Source organism: Sceloporus occidentalis, unplaced genomic scaffold (assembly GCF_023333645.1).
Source record: "Sceloporus occidentalis isolate IW3139 unplaced genomic scaffold, rSceOcc1.0.p SCAF_1, whole genome shotgun sequence".
NCBI classification, from domain to species: Eukaryota; Metazoa; Chordata; class Lepidosauria; order Squamata; family Phrynosomatidae; genus Sceloporus; species Sceloporus occidentalis.
In genome coordinates this window covers 290,183,355-290,205,798 of record NW_028316981.1, presented here as the reverse complement: position 1 = coordinate 290,205,798, position 22,444 = coordinate 290,183,355, and positions in this window count along the sequence as shown.

Below are 22,444 nucleotides of genomic sequence, written 5' to 3'. Positions count from 1 at the left end.
TTAAAGATCAGTCTAAATGCCAGAATGGATTCTTTCCGTGGGAATCACCAGCTATGACTGAAGTGTCACAAAAGGCACAGTCTAAATACAAATTAATAGGTCTTCAATAAGAATAACTAACAAATCAGCATAGAAAACACAGTTTGCAAACCTCACAAGTCAGGGACTCATACTTAAATTTTCAGTTTTATATATATATATATCTATGATTATTCATTTTTGTGAGGGCATTTGGGTCCAAACTTTAACAGAAAACTTAGTTGGCTAATTGCTAAAATCTTAATATAAGCAGATAAGTAGGTAATATTAGTAGATAAGGAAGGATAATGAGCACACTTTCTTGGTTTTTAGATTGTTGCATATTTATGCAGTAGACACTAAAAGAGACATTTCCTGTTTTACCTGTGAAACATTTTCAGTTTTTGTAAGTGCCACTTGCAATATAATTATTTACAATTTAAAAGATTATATATAGCAAATTATAAAATACTGAAATATGACTACCTCATGCCTAATTAATCCAGAGTACTTGGAACAAAATCCAATGGTCAGACTCAATTAGAATTGTTTTTTCTATGTGCCTTCAAGTCATCTCCAACCTACAATTGTATCATAGGGTTTCCTTGACAAGATATATTCATAGGAGGTTTGCCATTGTGTCTTCAAAGTCTGAGAAATTATGACTTGCACAGGGTCACCTAGTGGGTTATCATGGCTGAGCAGGGATTGGAATCGAAATCTAACAATCAAGCCACACCATCACACTGCCTCCCAGCTAGACTAGATCCATTAAATCAATTACTGAAGAATAAATCTATACTTATGTAATTTCAACTGATTCAATGGGTCTATGCTGGTTGATTTGTTAAGCTTCTGTCCTACATCTCCTTATGCCATTCAATAAACTTGAAGGAATGTATTTCTGAGTAGAAATGTTCAGAATTGTTCTGTTTCAGGCTACTTACTGGAGTCATAGTAAAAACTCATATATGAATTTAGAAGATTTGTGTTATGCACCTGGAGAGCAGCTTCTTTGTATTCGGTCCTCTGGATGGGGTAAATGTGTTAGGCAATTGTGATATTTCTTACTTTAGTTCTGTGTTGTTATTGTTTGTTAAAAAATTACCAAGACAACATTTCTGAGATATAATACAGTTGTTTCTCTGGTGAATGAATGGAGCCAGGCTGTTCTTCTCATTTTTATTAAGTTCTTCTAGTAGGGAGGTGGGGAATACACTCTTCCTTAGGTCTACTGTCTTAACTGGTGGATGAAGGAAATTGTGCTTCCCTTTGCTGTGACATTCTCAGGACAGATATCAATTCTAATGTACTACTGAGTACATAAAACTAGTTGCATATTTTTTGTAAGCTATTTCTGGAACTACAGCTCCCAGAATCATATGGGCAGCATTGTCACTGAATGTTATTATCCCCAAAAGGGAATCTGAATCCAGTAAAACAAAACAGTACAAAAAACAACCCCCAACACCACCACAACATTTGATGCTCTGGTTCTTTGGATCTAGGGCAATGCACTATTTCCCTTGTAGAATTTTGTACTTTTCTGCACCTAAAAATAAAATAAAGGTCACTCTGAACATCTCTGTCTTCTTTATTGAGGCAGAATTCCTTGGGGCTTTAGAAAGTCACATTGCATTATATCATCCACTCCTCTTTTATGTTACTTTGGTACTTTGCAATCTAAACTTCAGCACTTCTAAAGAGTTAAAATGGAAAGAGAAGTCAAATGCCCTGATAGCTTTAAAAGTCACACATTTAAGGGATATACTTTGTCCTCTACTATCGGTTTGCCCTCAAGGTTATCAGTGCAGAGTTTCTACATTCAAAAGAATAGTTATTTCCCAGTTAAGCTAAAGGGACCCCAGCACAGTGTGAAGTGACATGAAGTTGTGGCGGGAGGGAGGAGAGAAGTGGGTGAGGGAAAGAGGGGGGGATTCTTTATCCTTTCTTTTAAAAATATTCTCAAATGACATTAGTTCCCTATCATTGCTATAAGTCAGATTCCCACCATGCCAAAGCTTCATGGAATCCATTAATGAAGGGGGCACTCCAGATGGCACAATATACTTGTCTACAGACAAAGTGTGAAAAAGAATGTTGAGAGGCTAGAAACTCAATTGCTTCCTCTAGTAGAAGTCATAAAAAGAAGTGTGGACTCCACTGGATCTGAATCCTGGTGCTGATAGGTTGCACTTCAATCTTTCAGTTTGTACACAAGTCTTCAGTGCAGGGGCATTATCTGGCAATTGGCCTTCTTAGGCCTCATTCTCAACCCACAAGTAGGAGTCAGATCATTGAAAATATCCACACTGTTGAGTCCTTTGCTTAACATAAAGACCCTACTTAGCACTTCAACATAAAGCACTGATCTCCAAAGTATTGTCGGGACACCCAGTCATGGGCGTTTGTATTGTTGGTCAGCAGCAGGCCTGACAAATCTTTTCTTTTTAGTTAGAAGACCCTTAGTTGTCCTTTTGCTTCGGAATCATATTTCACATCTTCTTTCTTGTTCTTCTTTTAGTTTCTCTTTTATGCTATTGAATGCTTGGATAAACCAACTAAGACATGGCCCTAAACTGGATGCAGGGTTGAATAGGCAGCCAATATAACTGCCACAGAGCAGATATAATGTGATCAGATCATCTAACTGTGTCACATTCTACAGCACATGAGGTTTTGAAACCAATTTTAAGAACAACTCCATGTAGAACATTGACTTAGACTAGCCTGGATATAACCAATAATAGCAAGGTGGTTGTCTACATTGCCCAGAGAAGGCTGCAACTGGTAAAGGAGCCAAAGCTGGTAAAGAGCACTCTTGTGTATCACTGACACTTGTGACTCCAAAGAGAGTGGCAAGTCCAGGATTAATCCTGAAGTTTGTGGTTGTTCCTTTTAAAGATGTTTAACCCTATACAGAACATGATTTATGCTACCATCCAGATAAAATTTCTAACCCAGAAAACCTCTATCTTTTCTGGACTAAATTTAAGCATCTATACCCAAATTGCCTCCCAGACATATGTTTAGGGTTTTGACTTCCTCCTCAAGTTTAATAGTGGGAAGGGGGGGGGGGGGGAAGAGACGGAGCTGTATGTCATTCACAGGCTGATGATTTTGTAGGTCAAACCTCAAGATGACTTTGCCCAATAGTTCAATGACGATATTAAAAGAAGAGAGACTATAGAGTCTTAAAGCATCCCAGTGGGCAAGGTATGAAACAGAGGTTTTCAATACAGGGCCTGAGGTGATGGGGGAGAAAAGCCCATTTACCTCTGGGGCTTCTTGATTTGCAGGGAGAACCCACTGATTGCAATACTGCACTTGATCCAGATGGAAAGGTGGGATATAAATAAATTATTATTATTACTATTATTACTATTATTGACTCCCACAATGGGCCTAATACCCATGGACCATCCACACTGTTTCATTTCTTCTGCCACGATGGACCAGCCAAAATGTGGTATTTGTGGGTACAAGGTGCTCTGTGCCATTATTTGTTTCTCTTCTGCCCCAAAGACATGCGCGCATGCACATGGATGCTCCACCATCAGCCACCAATTGTCTCCCTCATCCTGCCCACCTGCCAGTCCTGCACAATCAGCTATACAACAACCCACTTGATCAAACATGTGATTGACTGACCATAACCACATTGGTGTGCCCAGTATCACATTGGCACAGCGTGATTATGGAAACCCCCCCCCACATGCCCCCTTTCTCCCTTCCCCCATGATCCCTGTTGGACTGGCCAGTTTGTTCACATTATGATTAAACCCATTGTATTGTTGGCAACATCCTGTATTGGTCAACATTTTGCTTCATGGGGTGTACAATGGGTCAATGATGTGACAGGTCTATGGTGCAGCTCACCACTGTGCATGTGCAATTGATTCATGGGTGGGTGACAAAAACAATATAAGCAGCAATGGTGCTAGCTGCTTCCTCTGTCTCCAGCTGTCATGCAGTTCACATAACAGTACAATACGTCATACTTTCCAGCTTGAACTGGAGAAACCTGGGAGTTATTTTTCTCTGGTATTTAACCACAGAGCATGGCTTCATCCCAGACTCCTCCTGTGTTGGCCATATGCATTGTTTGAACAGGTTAGTTTCAACATGGGAAGAAACTCTGTTTTATTGGTCATGTAGACAGCCCCAGAGTCTTCTGGATAAGGATAGAATGAATATTCAAAAATATTTCAAAATGGTAAAAAAACAAGTTTTTTGAATGTTAAGAAATACTTGGGAGAAGAACCCTGGAGCAATCCTGATGAGACTGAAAAAGTTCATAGTTTGGAACTTTTTCTGCACAAAATTCATCCATTAGTTTTGTGTAGAACACAGCATTTTCAATGCAGAGGATGATATCTCTGTAGAGAAATATTGTATTCTGAACAAAAATTGTGTTCTGTGTAGAAAATGTTTTCTGTGCAAAACAACCATGCATAAAGTTTGCTCAGAATAATAAGTCCTGAATTACAAATGAGCTTTGAAAACTGCATGTTTTTTTATAGACTTTCTCACAGTTGGAAGAAAGTAGCTAAAATTACTTGTTGCTTCCTTTGAAGCTGTTATAATGATTGAAGCAACTGCCTTACCAGGCTGTTTGCCCTATTACCAACAGTTTCCTTTAAAGCTATTGTTAATATATCATTGTCACTTTTGACATCTAATTTCAATCTGATTCCACCTCCAGTTGCATAGTGCATATTTAACTGAAGATCTAAGATAATACTCCATGCATATGAGGAAACTGACTGTGATTGATTAAAGGTCATAATGAAATAAATCTGTTAACATTAAAGATGCTACAAGGCTGTTTGTTGAAATGTTATGGTTGCTTTTCACCAAAAAGGTGTATCCTGGGGTGTTTCATAATACATAGTTATAACATTATGATTCCACTTTAACTGCAAGTGTGACAGCCTATGGACTTTTGGGATCTGCACTTAAGGGAAGGGTATTTAGAATTTTCAACTGGATAGTTTTTCTGCTTCACCAATCTACAAAACCCAGATCCCATAGGATGCAACCATATCAATTACAGTGCTATAGTTGTGTAGTGACAAAGGACCCATGGACTAGAACAACCTGTTGTCCCATTAAACCTCCCAAATGCATGTCTTTCCATCCAGTTTAAAGATGGTACCAATAACAGGAAGTCAAGGTATCTTAAATTGAGTATGTCTGCATGAGGTGGCTTGGATATTAGGCCCAACCATGCTTTAAATTGCTACTCTAATTTTGAAGGAAAAGCAGCAATGAGTGCCTTACTCCAGAACTTCAAAACAATCTGGACTGGGGCATGGCTTGCTTTCCTACTGAAAATCTCTTGCTGTGGACCTTTTGTGGGCAGGTGGAATGTTTGATAGGAAACCAATGTGGGGGTCAGTAATATATCCAAAATTAGAGGCTGTTCCTTCCAAAAAGGAAAGTGGTCAGTTTATGATAGAATTTTTAGAAAATCCTCATTTTTTTGCCCTTATTGTGTAGCTTTAACCCCTATAAAACCCTGGTATATTCATTGCTCTATGCTAGAAGAGCTGCATTCATAACATTTTGTAATATCATTTTTAAAAAAAACAACAACCCTGAATTGAAGCTCTCTTCTTGGAAAACAACCATTATTTCTTTGGGCTGTCATCATTTACCAAAACCTTTAATAGAAACTGACATCATGCACCATTTATGTGTCAAGCTGGTTAGCGAAATCCTTTGATACATAGACTTATTTTTCAGGTAGCAGGGTTCCCAGTACTCAATTTCAGCTTTTTAACTCTTGTAAGTCAGAATCCTCCAGGAATCCTGTCCAGTGAGTGAGAGGTCTCCATCCTTCCAGTAGAACTTGGCAAATTCCAATCAAAGTGTGCCCTTAGCCATATTTGCTCCAAAATATCAGAAAACTTTCTTGACACCTGGTTTTAGTACTTAGCCTCTCTGCTCCTAATGTGTATTTATTTCACCCCTATAAAATGAGTACAATTTATTTTTAAATACTTGTCTTGTTCAACTTGTTACTGCTGCTCTACTTCACCGAGGAAGATGGAAAATCATTAGATGTTAGTAATTCATCAAGTTGCATAGTAACCACATCTGGAATGTTCTTGAGAGACACCATGACAGACCTTGAATGTTACTATTGACAAAAGAGCTGTAATCATTTCCTTTTTGCAATAATGAAATATAATTATATTATAAGTATCATTCAAGAAGGAATAGCAGCACTGCTGTGATGTAACTGTAACTTTTTGTTATATTTAGAGTTTCAGGAGTGTGATCTTACTAAATGGTAGAGGAGGAATATGGCATATTTCAAGTGCTGTATTATATTATGGGTATGGTGTGAAAATGAGCTGAATGAGAGAATAGTATTTTTTTGTGCCATAGGTTGGTGATTTGTAGCATTCAAATTTTCTATTTAGTAACTAAAAAGTTACATTTTGGTTTCTTTTTTGAGAAAAAGAAAAGTTAAGTATCCCTTTTTAAAAATTATACAATTATAACAGGAAATAAACGTATGTATGTAGTTTCATCTTGGAATGACAAATGTAACAAATTATTTGCTAAAATGTAATTTCACAAAATCTAAGCCTTGACAGAATTATGACTGTGGACAAACGTGATTACAAAGGTGTTTACTTTACACAGTATCTTGAAAGATATTTCAGTTACACTTCCAGCAAAAGACTTAACTGAATATAGAATCTAATTTTCTCTGCATGTGAATATAGAGTGGAGCTGCACATGTGTTTTTAACTGGACATATCCAATTTGTAAAAGCATTTTCAACCATTCTGCTGTGTAAAATGAATGTGAGAGAGAGCTCACTGTGACATTGTGTTCAGAAAGTTGTACTCCGGACCCATACTTGTTAGTTATAAGCTGTGAAAATCTCAGTTGCACAGTAGAGCCATGACTCAAAAGCTTGAAGTCCTTGGATATTTTATTAGTACAAACAAGAACATAATCTACCATGCCCCTGCCTGAGATCTACCTGTTTTCTATGACATTAGCTGCAGTCCCCACAGTAGCTGTGGGTAAGGTGGTAATAGATCTTCCCAGCAGCAATACATTGAGAGCCATGACATTTGAGAGTTGGGATTCCAAGGGTCATTTCATATCCACAACAAAAGCATTCTTGACATATGGCCATCCAACCTCTATTTAAAAACCTCTGGTGAAGGAGAATCTAACAGCTTTTTCTGTAGTCTGTTCCCCTGTCAACCAGAAATATCTAATGCTTAGTCTGAATCATTTCCCCCCTGTAATTGGAATCCATTGGCTTGGGTCCTAATCTCCAGGACAGCAGAAAACAGTTTATCTTCCACATAATTGATCTTTAGGTAGTTAAAGATGGCTATCATTACCTCTCTGTCTTGTTTTTCCCAGGTTAAACATGCTGAGCTCTCTCAACTGTTCCTCATAGGACTCGTGAGTCTTCTTGTTAATAGCAAAGAACCTAGGAGTGCCTTTGTTCTTGAGTAGACTATAAAGATTTATTACAGAATCACCAAAACCCATTCTCTGGTTGAGATGAAAACTGCTAGTTTGTTAATTCTGACCAACAGTTGCCTGCGTTTTCCTACTGTCCCTACTGTGGGGAATGTCATGATGAACTCTTACTCTTCAAAACTTGCCATTATACTACTGGAAAAGAAATAAAGGCCTGGAACCATGGGCCAAAAGCAGTGTGCCGCCGCCATTACTAAAGTTTTGGAGCATGCAGTAACCACATGTTCCCGAACCCTAACGTGTAACAGCAGCAGCATCATGGCGCCGTCCCATCCAAATGGGCACTGCTATGACTATGGGGTGGCAATAATCGCAGCGAAGAACTCGTTCTTTTCTGCGCATATCGTGTCCGTGGAGTCGCGTCCGGCAGAGCTGTTTAGGGTAGTGAGGGAGCTTACTCAACTCCCTCCTCCCCTGAACCTTATTTTGGAACCATCGAAAGCCTGCTGTGACGAGTTTAACAACTTCTTCGCGGATAAAATCTCTCGGATAAGGGTTGATCTCGACTCCATTATTAGTTCAGAATCTAGAGAAGAGGTGTCCAGAGCCTCCATGGACTTGGTTAAACTGGATCACTTTGAGTCTGTCTGTACTGAGGATGTGGACAAGATTCTTCGAAGTGTTAGGAAGACGACTTGCTCTCTCGATCCCTGTCCTTCATGGCTGACAGCTCAAGGGGGAACGGTTGTGACTAATATGTTGCACTGTATTATTAATACATCCTTCAAGGATGGGCAGTTTCCATCAACTTTGAAGACGGCCATTGTTAAACCTTTGTTGAAAAAGCCCTCCCTTGACCCCCTAATTCGGAGCAATTATCAGCCTGTCTCGCTGCTGCCATTTTTAGGGAAGGTGATCGAGAGGGCAGTTGCTTTTCAGCTTCAAGGGATCTTGGATGAGACGGATTATCTGGACCCATTTCAAACTGGCTTCTGGGCGGGCTATGGAGTTGAGACTGCTATGGTCGCCTTAGTTGATGATCTCCGTCTGGGTATGGACAGGGGGAGCGTGTCCCTGTTAGTGCTCTTGGACATCTCAGCGGCCTTCGATACCATCGACCATGGTATCCTCCTGGGTCGCCTGAGGGAGTTGGGTATTGGGGGCTCTGCTTTGCAGTGGTTCCGTTCCTACCTCTCGGGCAGATTCCAGATGGTGGAGCTGGGGGACTGTCACTCCGATAGGAGGGCCCTGACATCTGGGGTCCCTTAGGGAGCGATTTTTGTCCCCTATGCTATTTAACATTTACATGAAGCCACTGGGAGAGATCATCCGGAGACACGGGGCGCGGTGTTATCAGTACGCTGATGACACTCAAATAGTTTTCTCTGTGTCTCCGACTGATGCAGTAACTAGGGATGGCATCTCTCCTCTTAATGCTTGCTTGGAGTCTGTAATGGGCTGGATGAGGGAAAACAGACTCAGCCTGAATCCAGAGAAAACGGAAGTACTGGTGATTGGCTCTCCTGGCCCAGGTAAGGAAATTTTTCCACCTGTCCTAAATGGGGTCACGCTCCCTGTGAAGGACTCTGTTCGCAGTTTGGGGGTGCTTCTGGACTCGTCGCTTCACCTTACTGCTCAGGTGGATGCGGCGGTCAGGAGCACCTGTTATCAGCTTCGGCTGATACGCCAACTGTGACCCTTCCTTGGCCGGGGGGACCTTGAAACCGTTGTACATGCTCTGGTAACCTCTCGATTAGATTAATGTAATGCGCTTTACATGGGGCAACCCTTGTACCAAACCCGGAAGCTTCAATTAGTGCAGAATATGGCTGCTCGGCTGGTTACTGGATGTTCCAGGGCCAGCCATATAACACCAGTCCTAAAAGATCTCCATTGGCTGCCTATTCGCTTCCGGGCCGAATACAAGGTGTTGGTTATCATGTATAAAGCCCTAAATGGCTTGGGCCCAGGGTACTTGGAGGACCGCCTCTCCCCATACAATCTGCCCCGCACTCTCAGGTCAGGTGAAAGACATCTTTTAAGAGTTCCAGACGCTCGATATGTATCAGCTCAGAGGGCTTTCTCTATTTCAGCCCCTCAGCTCTGGAACTCCCTCCCCAATGAGCTCCGTACTTCCACCTCCCTCAATGCTTTCAAGAAGAACTTGAAGACTTTTTTGTTCCGTGAGCCTTGTGGTCATTCTCTTCCCCTTGGCAATGTTTTTGTATATTCCATTCTACACAGCCACTTGTATAGGGTGTTGTTGGTTTTTACTGTTCTTAATTGTTAACTTTGTATTATTGTCATGCTGATGTTTTAATTGTCTTACTCTTTGATGTACACCGCTGTGATTGCTGGAATAGTGGTATAAAAATAAAATTTTATTATTATTATTATTATGTAAGCAACATGCAGTGTACAGATGTTGCTGCATGTCATTTATGTCACCAGTGTGCCAATGGCACACTGGTGATTTGTGCTGGGTTCATTAAAAAGTAGCTAGTTTTTCTGGGTTCTTTTTACTGCAGAGGAATGCTGCACAGTTTGGCTGCTGCAGTGTCCCTCTGGAAGAAAAACAGATGCCTCCAGCCCTCCCTTTTGGGGTGGTATGTACCACGCTAAAGATGCACAGTTAGAGCTTTGAATAGTTATTCCTTTTTGGGTATAATAACTCCCAGAAGCCTCTAATCAGCATAGTCACTCAGCATGCTGGCTGAGTTATTCTGAGAGTTCTGAATCCCAAAGCAATGTTTTCCCCCCAAGCTCTGCACAGAATGGAATGAGTAATACTCATTGTACATTCTATAAGATTGAATGATGACTACTATAGTTCCAAGGAAGTAAGAATGTGAACTGTTTAAATATGGAAGACATAACTGTTTTCAGTAGCAGTCATATATTTAAATTATATTTATTTATTTGATTTATATCCTACTTTTCTCATTATACAGAACCAGCTGTTCTTGCCTTAGAGTTGCACTCCTTTTCAATGAATATAGTCCGCCCTCCCCATACATGGGGGATCTGTTTTGGACCCCCCCCCCATGTATGGGGAAAGAGCATATGCTCAAGCCCCATAGAAAATAATGGGACATGTGCTTGCGGTAGTGCCTAGGCTGTGTGACGTGAGTACACTCCCCATTATTTTTGCTGGGGTTTGGCTTCGGCATAAGCTCAAAGCCTTGGAAGGCAAGCCTGCTATAAGGAGGACCTACTGTATACGACCCAAGGTGGCTTACAACATCTAAAAAAACAAAAACAAAACAAGATTCAATTAAAACATTATCTTATACAAAACTTTAAAAAGTATTAAATAGCAGTACAATTAAAAACAAGATTAAAACAATGTAAAAACCCTGATTATGATTTGAACTCACCCCCCAAAAACTAACCACAAAATCTTTCTGTTACATAGATTTTCAACCAAAGGCCTGCTTGAATAAAAATGACTTAGCCCGTGTGTGAAAGGAAAGGAAAGAGGGAGCCAAGCAAACCTCTTTCAGGAGGGAATTTATCTATCTTTTGAACACAGAACGACAACAGACTTTAAGAGATAGGCTAGAGTTGTGCTGGCCTATGGACCAACAACATAGGCTCCACTAACAACTCATCTTAACTTTTACCTCACACTGGGGTGAAATAGATGGGCAAAATAAAGTGGCTTCCAGTTGCTTTGAAGGTGGGGTATTGAGATGAAACAAGCCTCAAAAGTGTCTAGGCACCAAAACAAAACCATGCTCCAGGGCTAAAAACAGGAGCAAAATGAAGCTGGAATATTCTGACTTCACCGAGAAAATGCACATCTCAAGGGCTGCATATGACTGCCCTGACAGAGCTGCAGAAAACCAAAAAAATTAAAGTGCAACAACTCCAAAAGATTTAATTACAACATATACAAACCAGACACTCCAACAGGGTGAAGGGGGGTGAGGGGGCATGTAAGGGGGGGGGGCTCCATGATTTTGCTCTGACAATATATCATTTGTACAACATTGCACTAATATCTTCTACCAGTGAAGCATCGCACGTGCAAATATGTGGCTGATCAAAAGGTTAGCCATGCAATGGGATGACATCTGGGTAGGATGTGGGAGGTACTTGGAGGTTGCAGGTGGTGTGCGTGGAGCTAATGTGACCCAAAAATTGCTTTTACATTGCGCTGTGCGGTCTGACCATGCCTATTTGGCCTGCCATGAGAGAGGGCCATGAAGACAGTGGAGGTTCGACCTGCTTTTGGAAAAAGCATGATCAAGCTGTTTTTTCATGCTGTACTGTTCTGACCCACTGAAAGCTAGTGTGGGCTATAAGTACTGAGGACATTTAGTCCTGTTCCTTCAAAGGATATATAGAAAAGAAGTAATTCTTGTTGCTTCTACACTGCAGAATTAATGAAGTTTGACACTGCTTTAAAAGTCATGGCTCAATGCTTTGGAATTCTGGAATTTGTAGTTTTGTGAGATATTTAGCCTTCTCTGACAGAGAGAGCTCTGGTACCACAACAAACTACAAATCCCAGTATTCCATAGGATGGTGCCATGGCAGCTAAAGTAGAGTCAAACTGTATTAATTCTGCAAAGTGGCAGCAGCCTCAGTGTGTTACAGCATAAAAAGGAGGAAGAGACAGGGAGACAAAAGGAATGTAGCAGCATCTTTAAGACTAACTTGATTTTATTTTAGCATGAGCCTTCATGGATATAAACCCACTTCTTCAGCTGCAATACCACAGTTGTGCCTTTACTGTATTTGCTGATGACATGTTTCAATCAAGATCTTCTTTTAAAAATATTGGATTGTTAGTTTCCCCCATCATGCTTTAGTTGGTGGAAAGGGTGGTGGTGAAAATTAACTAACTAAATGATAAATACATTTCCTAAGGCAATTTGCATCACACTTTTGAAAGTTATCTTGAGGAGTCACTCCAGGGTTTGGTGTTTGAGCTTGGTGTGTAAAGGGTTACTGAAATCTCAGACGTTCCAAAGAAGATTAGAGTTTCCCAGAGGCATGTATCTCTAGCACTAAGTGAGGAAGCCAACTCGGAAGAAACACGTTTGAAGTGGCAGAACTAATCATGCAGAAGCGGTTTTGCGATTTTCTCTCTCTCCCTCTCTCTCTCTCAGCCAAGATAAAGCTGAGCATTATGACATTGGCAGTGCCGTACAAGGTCAATTTACTGTGAAAAAGGCAGCCACAGACTTTAACTTCAAATAGACTTTTCATCTCGCATAGCTAAAGACAGGATTTACCCTCTTGCTTACGGCACAGAATGGGCAGCAACCTGAGTGAACAGTTCACTGACTCTGGGCCCTTGTTCCTTCATCTTCTTCAGTCAACCTTGATTGCCATTTGCAAAAAGACAGTATATAACCAGATGTCAAGTTATTTTTAGCTTGGCTAGAAGAAATGGTGGTCATGTTTTTCCTGCCCCACATTAGCTAAATGAAACATGGTTTAAAGTTGTGGTTTATGAATGCCTTCACAGGGGGAGACAGCAAATTGAATTATTCTACATTCAGTAGGGTTTGGTTACCTGAAGGACTGTATACCTGCCTAGATCTTAAGATCATCTTCAAAGACCTTTCTCTGAAGTGTTCCACAAAATAAAGGGAGGCAAATAGTAAATTGGAAGAAGTACTTTTGAAAGATGTCACTCAGTTTTAAAATGCCTTCTACAATGGCATGCCTAGGGTATTCCTGGTGCCTATAACATTTGGCCCTCCATATTCCCAGTTTCCATAGATTCTGTCATCCAGGGCTTGAAAATACACTCATCCCTCCCTGTTCATAGACCTGGAGTTTTGATCCTTCGCAGATGGCAAATGAGGAGGCACAAAATGATGTGTCTGCCTGTGGCGCGCATGCAGCAGCTTGAACATCTGCACTATTTCCCCTGTGAATTGGGATGGACGCGTGTTCTCTCTCTCCCTCCCTCTCTCTCTCTGGATATATATACCCAGTTGTCCCCTCTGATTTGCGGGGGATCCATTCTGGACTCCCCCCCATGAATTGGGAAAATTGTCAATATTGGAGCCCCATTGTAGTTAATGGGGGCACAATCCCAAGCGTGGTATAGCACATTCATGCACCTTGAGCACACACACCCTTACGTCCCTTCTGGCTTGCCATCCATGAAATACCGAGGGACACGAATGACAATAATGTGAATCAGGAGGGATGACTGTAATATAAACAAAACCTTGATTTTGCCATTTTGTACAATTTTTACAAGGGACACCATTTTATTACACCATTGTGTATGTTTTTATGCTGTGATCCCGCCTCGATCCGCAGGGAGAAGCGGGAAAATATAAATAAAAAAATTATTATTATTATTAGTAGTAGTAGTATTGGTGTTGTATTTAATGGGGCTTGAGTATCCATGGATTTTGGTATCTATGGAGGATCCTGGTGCCAAATCCTGACGGATACCAAGGGCCCACTGTATATGTGATTGATGTCATGCTTTTAAATATTTTACTCTTAATATTTGATGGTGGCCTAAAGGCACAAGATCTTATCAGATCTTGGAAGCTAGGCAGGTTCAGCCCTATTTAGTGCTTGGATGAGAGATCAAGGGGGGCTACCAGCATAAGGTAATGGGTTTGTGTTTTTGTGATATGGTAGAAAATGGCTGGTTCTTCAATTTATTGTTGTTCTGACAGGACTGCTAGGGATGGAGAGATTGAGTGGTTTATTTGGATGTTTTACGCCATGTACCAAAAGAAGTAACCTGGTTTTGGATGCTAGATAGCTTAATTTGGGAGGGCGAGAATCATAGAAACATAGAGTTGGAAGAGACCACAAGGGCCATCTAGTCCAACCCCCTGCTACTATTTCTTTGATAACTCTATTACTACTACTACTACTACTATACCACTTTACCCCAAAAACTGGGAATCAAAGCAGCTCACAATTTAAAAGAACAATACAATTAATATCATTAAAAATGAGGATTAAAATAGAATAAATTATTACAGTATTAAAACAAATCACACTAATATAAAAAAATCCAATTTAAGAAGTTAAAAGCTCTTAAAACTCTACGTCAGACAGCACTGTTAACAAAGTAATATGAGTATTACCTAAACACTTCTTCAGATATTTAATGTGTTCTGACAAGGTTTGCCATAAAGTGACAGGTGACATGAAAGCACACACACACACTTGATTATTAGATTTATACTCCACCTTTTGTCCATAAAAGGCACTGAAGTAATATTGAATTAAAAAGTGCAATTAAAAACAGACACAGATTAAAACATAAAGGACATGCATTTATTTATTATGTTGATGTCCTGGCTTTCTATGAAAAATGAGACTCAAGGCATCTTACAACAACACTGAATAAAATGTACAATTAAAATAGACCTTTACTGTATAGCTAGACAAGCCCTTAAATCTAAAAAAGCAGTCAAATTTCCACCCTACTGTGTTTTTCTATCTTTATTTGTATCATTTATTCCATTTCTTGGGAGACATTTTTCAAAATAAAAGTTTAAAACAAACAAACATTACATATATGTAAGAGAAGTTATTATAGTGATGGAGAGATATGTTGTTTTATGTTTATATAAACATAAAACAACTTATCTCTACATCACTATTGTAACTTCTCTACAGTCTGGTCTTTGAATGAAATCATATAAGCTTTCCATTAGTGCAAGAACTGCGAGATCAGAAATGGTATATCCATGTCTGAATAAGTGCTTATCCATAGCTGTTCATGTCCATAATCATTAAAATATGCATAAGCCCTCTCTCCAAGGGTTGTGTGAGAAGGACCATACCAGAATTTTATGACTTTGAAATCTGAAATCCATGCTACTTGAGGAGAGAAGAGCCCTTAAATGATGGCCTTTAATTACTCTGTTGGGAGTTCACCAAGACAATAGAGATAACATCAAAACATACCATAAAAAAGGATGGCGGAAGTCTGACAGAAAAGCTTCCCCTTGATGCATAAGCTACAGAAAGATTCCTTCTTGTGTGTGATTTTTCTTTTCTTTTCAAAATAGGACATCATAGACACACAGAGACTTAAGATGGGTTTAGAGAGAGAAATAGTTGGGGTCTCAGCCTCTCTTTCAATCATTTCCAAGTATTTTATTATGCACAAAACAGATAAATGACTACACCACGCGTTTTGAAGAGGAATTCCATAGTCTTGCTCAGGGCTTTAAAAAATTGCTTTTAAAAAGTAATTTATTCCCGTCACTTGTTGCAATGTCTGAAAAGTATCCCAGTGTCATTATTTATTTCACAGTTAAAAGGAAGTTAGCTCTGTGACATATTTAGTTACTTTTCTGTTGCTAAAAACTCATAGGATTAATAACAAAACTGGATCAAACTCAAAAAAGCCCTTTAAAAGTAATTATAAAATGTAACTAGAAACCATTACTGATTACATCAAATGTAGTCACTTCATTCTCACTCTTGTTGTTACTTTCATTCTAACCTTGTTAACAAAGAAAGTAGAGTGGGCCCTTAGTATCCATTGGGCTTTAGTTCCAGGCCCCCATGGATACCAAAATCCATGGATGCTCAAGTCACATTGAATGAATGAATGAAATTTTATTTCTAGACCGCTATTCCTTTTAGATCACAGCGGTTTACAAAAACACCATCAAAACCAATACATAGCCCAACAATACAAAAACCCACCCATACAATTTAAAAACAATACAAGGGAGGGCTTGTCTTCTTCAGGCAGGCAGTTGGAGCTCGCCTGCCTCTCTCCCTAAAAGATGGTGGCTGAAGGGAGGGCTTTACTTCTTTCAGGCAGGCAGTTGGAGCTCGCCTGCCTCTCTCTCCCCAAGATGGTGGCTGAAGGGAGGGCTTGTCTTCTTTCAGGCAGGCAGTTGGAGCTCGCCTGCCTCTCTCTCCCCAAGATGGTGGCTGAAGGGAGGGCTTTACTTCTTTCAGGCAGGCAGTTGGAGCTTGCCTGCCTCTCTCTCCCCAAGATGGTGGCTGAAGGGAGGGCTTTACTTCTTTCAGGCAGGCAGTTGGAGCTTGCCTGCCTCTCTCTCCCCAAGATGGTGGCTGAAGGGAGGGCTTTACTTCTTCCAGGAAGGCAGTTGGAGCTCGCCTGCCTCTCTCTCCCCAAGATGGTGGCTGAAGGGAGGGCTTGTCTTCTTTCAGGCAGGCAGTTGGAGCTCGCCTGCCTCTCTCTCCCCAAGATGGTGGCTGAAGGGAAATTAAATTTAATTTAAATTAAAACATTAAATTCAATGGCCTAGTAAAATGGTGTCCCTTAAATAAAATGGCAAAATCAAGATTTCCTTTTTGGAATTTATATATTTTAGAATATTTTCAATCTACGTATTCTTGAATCCTTGGGTAACAAAATTCTAGATATGGAAGGCAGACTGTAACTTGATACGGGCAACTTGCTATTTCTGAACTCTAGGAATAACAGTTTAAGTTTGGCTATAAGAGACTTTTAGGGTGCATCTACACTGTAGAAATAATGCAGTTTGATACCACTGTAACTCTCATGGCTCCACCATACATAATTCTGGGATTTGTAGTTTTGCGAGGCACCAGCACTCTTTGGCAGAGAAGGCTAAAGACCATGTAAAACCACAAACCCCAGGATTCCATAGGATGGAACGACAGATGGTGTCAAACCACATTATTTCTACAGTGTAGATGCATCAACTGCCATCTGCCGGCCTGAGAGGGAGTTCGCCAGGCAAGTCCAGCTCCATCAGGACTAAGCCTGAAGGAAGGAGACTCTGCCCTCCACAACTGCCATCTGCCGGCCTGAGAGGGAGTTCGCCAGGCAAGTCCAGCTCCATCAGGACTAAGCCTGAGGGAAGGAGACTCTGCCCTCCACAACTTCCATCTGCCAGCCTGAGAGGGAGTTCGCCAGGCAAGTCCAGTTCCATCAGGACTAAGCCTGAAGGAAGGAGACTCCGCCCTCCACAACTGCCATCTGCCGGCCTGAGAGGGAGTTCGCCAGGCATGTCCAGCTCCATCAGGACTAAGCCTGAAGGAAGGAGACTCCGCCCTCCACAACTGCCATCTGCTGGCCTGAGAGGGAGTTCGCCAGGCAAGTCCAGTTCCATCAGGACTAAGCCTGAAGGAAGGAGACTCCGCCCTCCACAACTGCCATCTGCCGGCCTGAGAGGGAGTTCGCCAGGCATGTCCAGCTCCATCAGGACTAAGCCTGAAGGAAGGAGACTCTGCCCTCCACAACTGCCATCTGCCGGCCTGAGAGGGAGTTCGCCAGGCAAGTCCAGTTCCATCAGGACTAAGCCTGAAGGAAGGAGACTCCGCCCTCCACAACTGCCATCTGCCGGCCTGAGAGGGAGTTCGCCAGGCATGTCCAGCTCCGTCAGGACTAAGCCTGAAGGAAGGAGACTCCGCCCTCCACAACTGCCATCTGCCGGCCTGAGAGGGAGTTGGCCAGGCAAGTCCAGCTCCGTCAGGACTAAGCCTGAAGGAAGGAGACTCCGCCCTCCACAACTGCCATCTGCCGGCCTGAGAGGGAGTTGGCCAGGCAAGTCCAGCTCCATCAGGACTAAGCCTGAGGGAAGGAGACTCTGCCCTCCACAACTTCCATCTGCCGGCCTGAGAGGGAGTTCGCCAGGCAAATCCAGTTCCATCAGGACTAAGCCTGAAGGAAGCAGACTCCGCCCTCCACAACTGCCATCTCCCGGCCTGAGAGGGAGTTGGCCAGGCAAGTCCAGCTCCATCAGGACTAAGCCTGAAGGAAGGAGACTCTGCCCTCCACAACTTCCATCTGCCGGCCTGAGAGGGAGTTGGCCAGGCAAGTGTAGCTCCATCAGGACTAAGCCTGAAGGAAGGAGACTCCGCCCTCCACTACTGCCATCTGCCGGCCTGAGAGGGAGTTGGCCAGGCAAGTCCAGCTCCATCAGGACTAAGCCTGAAGGAAGGAGACTCTGCCCTCCACAACTTCCATCTGCCGGCCTGAGAGGGAGTTGGCCAGGCAAGTCCAGCTCCATCAGGACTAAGCCTGAAGGAAGGAGACTCAGCCCTCCACAACTGCCATCTGCCAGCCTGAGAGGGAGTTGGCCAGGCAAATCCAGCTCCATCAGGACTAAGCCTGAAGGAAGGAGACTCTGCCCTCCACAACTTCCATCTGCCGGCCTGAGAGGGAGTTTGCCAGGCAAGTCTAGCTCCATCAGGACTAGCCTGGAAGAAGGAAGAGCCCTCCCTCCAATCCATCTGCCTTGGTCCAGGCCTTAGAGGGAAAGAAGAACCACTGGACCGCATCCCCTTTCCCTCCATCATTCCCTCCTCCTTTTGTATCGTGTCTTTTAGATTGTAAGCCTGAGGGCAGGGAACTGTCTGATCAAAAATAATATTGTAAGCTGCCCTGAGAGCCATTAGGGCTGAAGGGCGGGATATAAATACCTAAATAAATAAAAAAAGTAAAATCCTCAGATGCCCTTTGCTTCCTTTCAAGGAAATAATTTGCATGTTAGTATTTCCAGAGGTTTCATACTACACTACACAGCACTTTGATTCCACTTTAATTGACATGGTTCCATCCCATGGAATTCTGGGATTTTCAGTTTAGGGTGGGGTATTTAGGATTATCAAACAAAGAGCTATAGTGCCACACCAACTACAAGTTCCAGGATTCCATAGGATAGAAACATAGTAGTTAAAGTGGAATCACAGCACAGTAACTGTGTAATGTGAAAAGTCATCTGGGATAGTTTTTTGTGGTTTTTTTTGGGCTATGCCGGCCATGAAAGCCTTCGACTTCACCTCATCTGGGATAGGTCAGCTGAGCTGTGGGATTTGACTTAGCTGAAAGGGTTTAAAAACCTTAGTTATCAGAACTAAACAGAGGAAACACATATGTTTCTTTCAGATACTGATATTGAAATTAAGCCCAATTGCTTATTTCCAGTTGAACATGCTTGTGGGTCTAGGTAGGTTCAGTCTGGAAATTAATGGCTTGCTAGGGAAACAAAACTTTCTTCTTCAGGCAACTGAATTAAGGCTCTGACTGTTGGCTCCTAGCCCATTCCCTAACCATGAAGTATGGCATTGTTCCTTTTCTGGAGCTGCAATAAGATCTTGTTTACATTTTCTTTTGAAATAGTTAATTTGTGACAGCTTTCATATACATCCAAGCTGTGAAGAACAACTTGTTTGTTCCAGAAAGGCTTCCATTTTATGGAACCAGGATTAAATTACCAGTTTAAGGTAGGTTTGGTTGATTCCCACTGTGTAAAAGGTTTTTTAAAAGATGGAGGGGGAAGGACCATGGGATAAATAGAGATGTAGTCCTGTGCCTTGACAGTGCGCCTTGTTGAGCTGTTGTATATGAAGGCAAGATTCTTTTTTTTAAACCCAAAGCCAAAATGTTATACACTGAATTAAGCTAATTAATTTTATACACTGAATTAAGCTAATTCAGCTATGAGTGTGATCCACACAAATGGACACAGACTCAAGGCACATGGATTTCACTGCGAACTTAAACATATCCTTAGTACATCTCTATTGAAATTAATGAAATTTAGAAATAAGAGGTTCTAAAGGTCCAGAGGAAGTGAATTAGATTTGAGGGCCAAAATAGATGAGTGTGGCCTTTGGCAGGATCCCTCAGCACAAAAATTGTGTGCATGTGTTCAGGTGTGAGAGAGAAGCAGAGATAGGCAGAGAAGATCAAGATGCAATGCAATCCTTGTGCATTGCATGCCTTTAAGTAGTTCCCGACTTATGGCGACCCTCAGGAGAACTTAACTGGCAATACAATAGTCATCTTCAAATATTTGAAGAGCTACCACATGGAAGATGAAGCATGATTGTTTGTAGTGGCTCCAGAGGGTACCTCCCAAACAAATGAATTCAAATGAAAAGAAAGGAGATTCCAACTAAACCTAAAGAAGAATTTCCTGGAAGTTAGAACTATTTGATTGTGGACCACATGTTGCTGTGTGTCTTTTTTCCTGACCTATAGCAACCCTAAGTCAAACCTATCATGAGTTTTCTTAGCAAAATTTGTTCAGGAGGAGTTTGGCTTTACTTTTTTCAGAGACTGAGAGAGTATGACTTGCCTAATGAAATGAAATGAAATATTTATTTATATCCCACCTCTTCCGTTTTGGGGATTGAGGTGGGTAACAACATGATTATACAATACACAATGATAAAACGATAAACAAGCAAACTTCATTTATATACCGCTTCATACCACCTAAGCAGTGTCTAAGTAGTTTACAACTGTAAGCTAATTTGCCCCCAACAATCTGGGTACTCATTTTAGCGACCTCAGAAGGATGCAAGCTTGAGTCAAGCTTGAGCCCTTTTGCTGGTCTTGAACTCGCAACCTTATGGTTTTGAGTGAGTGGCTGCAGTACAGGCATTTAACCACTGCACCACCAGGGCTAATTGCCACAAAACCCTAGCCTAACCCTCCCTCCCAGTTGGGTGCCTTGTTCTGACCTCAGAACAAGTGACTTGGGTGGTGGTGGAAACACCAGATGGCCCAATGGAATGGGTTTCTGTGGTTCCAGTGGTGCAGGAACAGAGGGCTCCAAATCTTCCTGGAAGATCTGGAGCAACAGGTATATATTTTAAAACCTGTTGCAAAGCTGTTAAACCCCAGTTCTGGTGCAGAACATGCCAGATGTCATCTGAACTGCTGACACCAGAATGGGCTTTGAGCCTTGCATCATCTGAACAGAAAGAAAATGACCCATGCAGACAAGGCCTGAGAGATGAATGATTGAATTCCTACTCAACTATGAAAACCCACTAGATGACCTTGGTCAAGGTAGGCTATTTTTGTGTTATCCAAGATGCCCCCAGATTCCCTCAGATCATTCTTTTTCTGGCCAAAAGGGGGAATTGTTTCTGAAAGTCTTCAAGAATAGCAAATTCCATCGTTTAAAATGTTTGTACCTCATGGTTTTTCAGAACAAGAAGTAGACTTCTGGCCACATTTGGTTTTGGTTCTATTCCATTTTTGCATGTATTTGTGTCCCTCTCACCCTGAGATTTCCAAGGGGAGAAAAGGGGCCCATGAAGCCACTCATGCACTAGATTTAAAATAAAATCAATATTCTGAAATGTTGTCCCATGTGTTTGTCTAATCTTCCATTTCAATTTCAGAGTGAACCATTGCACTAGTGATTATGAAGATATATCAGCTTAGATCCAGTGGATGTGGCTTAATGCCCAGGGCTGCCAGAGTATGGGAAATGGAAAGGTTTTTTTTTTTTTTTTTTGTAAAGCCACTACAAATTCCATCCCAAAAGAGTCAGAGAGCACAGTCTGGCATTAGTTGACTTTAGAAATCAAAGCTGTGCGGGCCACACAAAGGAGAGTTTGTAATTGCTGCCTAATGCTAATCCCATTGGCATGTATTAGTGAAACATGCAAAGCGCTGTGGGGAAGTTGTCAGGATCTGGTTGCAGGAGCCAGCCTTTAGGCAAAAAGCTCAGGCAAAGCTCCGACTCCCTGTATTGCCACCCGTGAGTCATAGTCCATCTGCCTTATTGACTGACAGTCCATCCCACTCAGACAACAATGTCCATGAAAAAGAACATGGTGCTTTTGCTGCTGCTTCATTGTCTCATGGGTTTAACTTCTTAACCCTCTTCCCCCTCCACCACAGTGTTTCGTTCCAGCAGAAGGGGGGAAATACTTGTAGCAACATTGATTAAATTCCCTCTTGCAAAATGGGATTATGGAGGAGATGGAACATGTCCATTTTAAAGAATATTACAAAGCAGGGCTAGTTCTTCAGTAGAAGATCACTGCTAATTACAGAAAAAGACATTTTGTGTAAAAAAATATTTTATGGAAAGATCAGCCTTCTAGTACTTTGCATTTTTAAAACACAGCCATGTACAATCTGGGAAGATTGAACAGTGATGAACAGAATGGCTATTTATTTATCTGAAGAATTTTTACACTGTTTTTCATCCAAAAGAGCTCTGGAGCTGCTTATATATGATCAATTAAATAACACTGCCCCTGC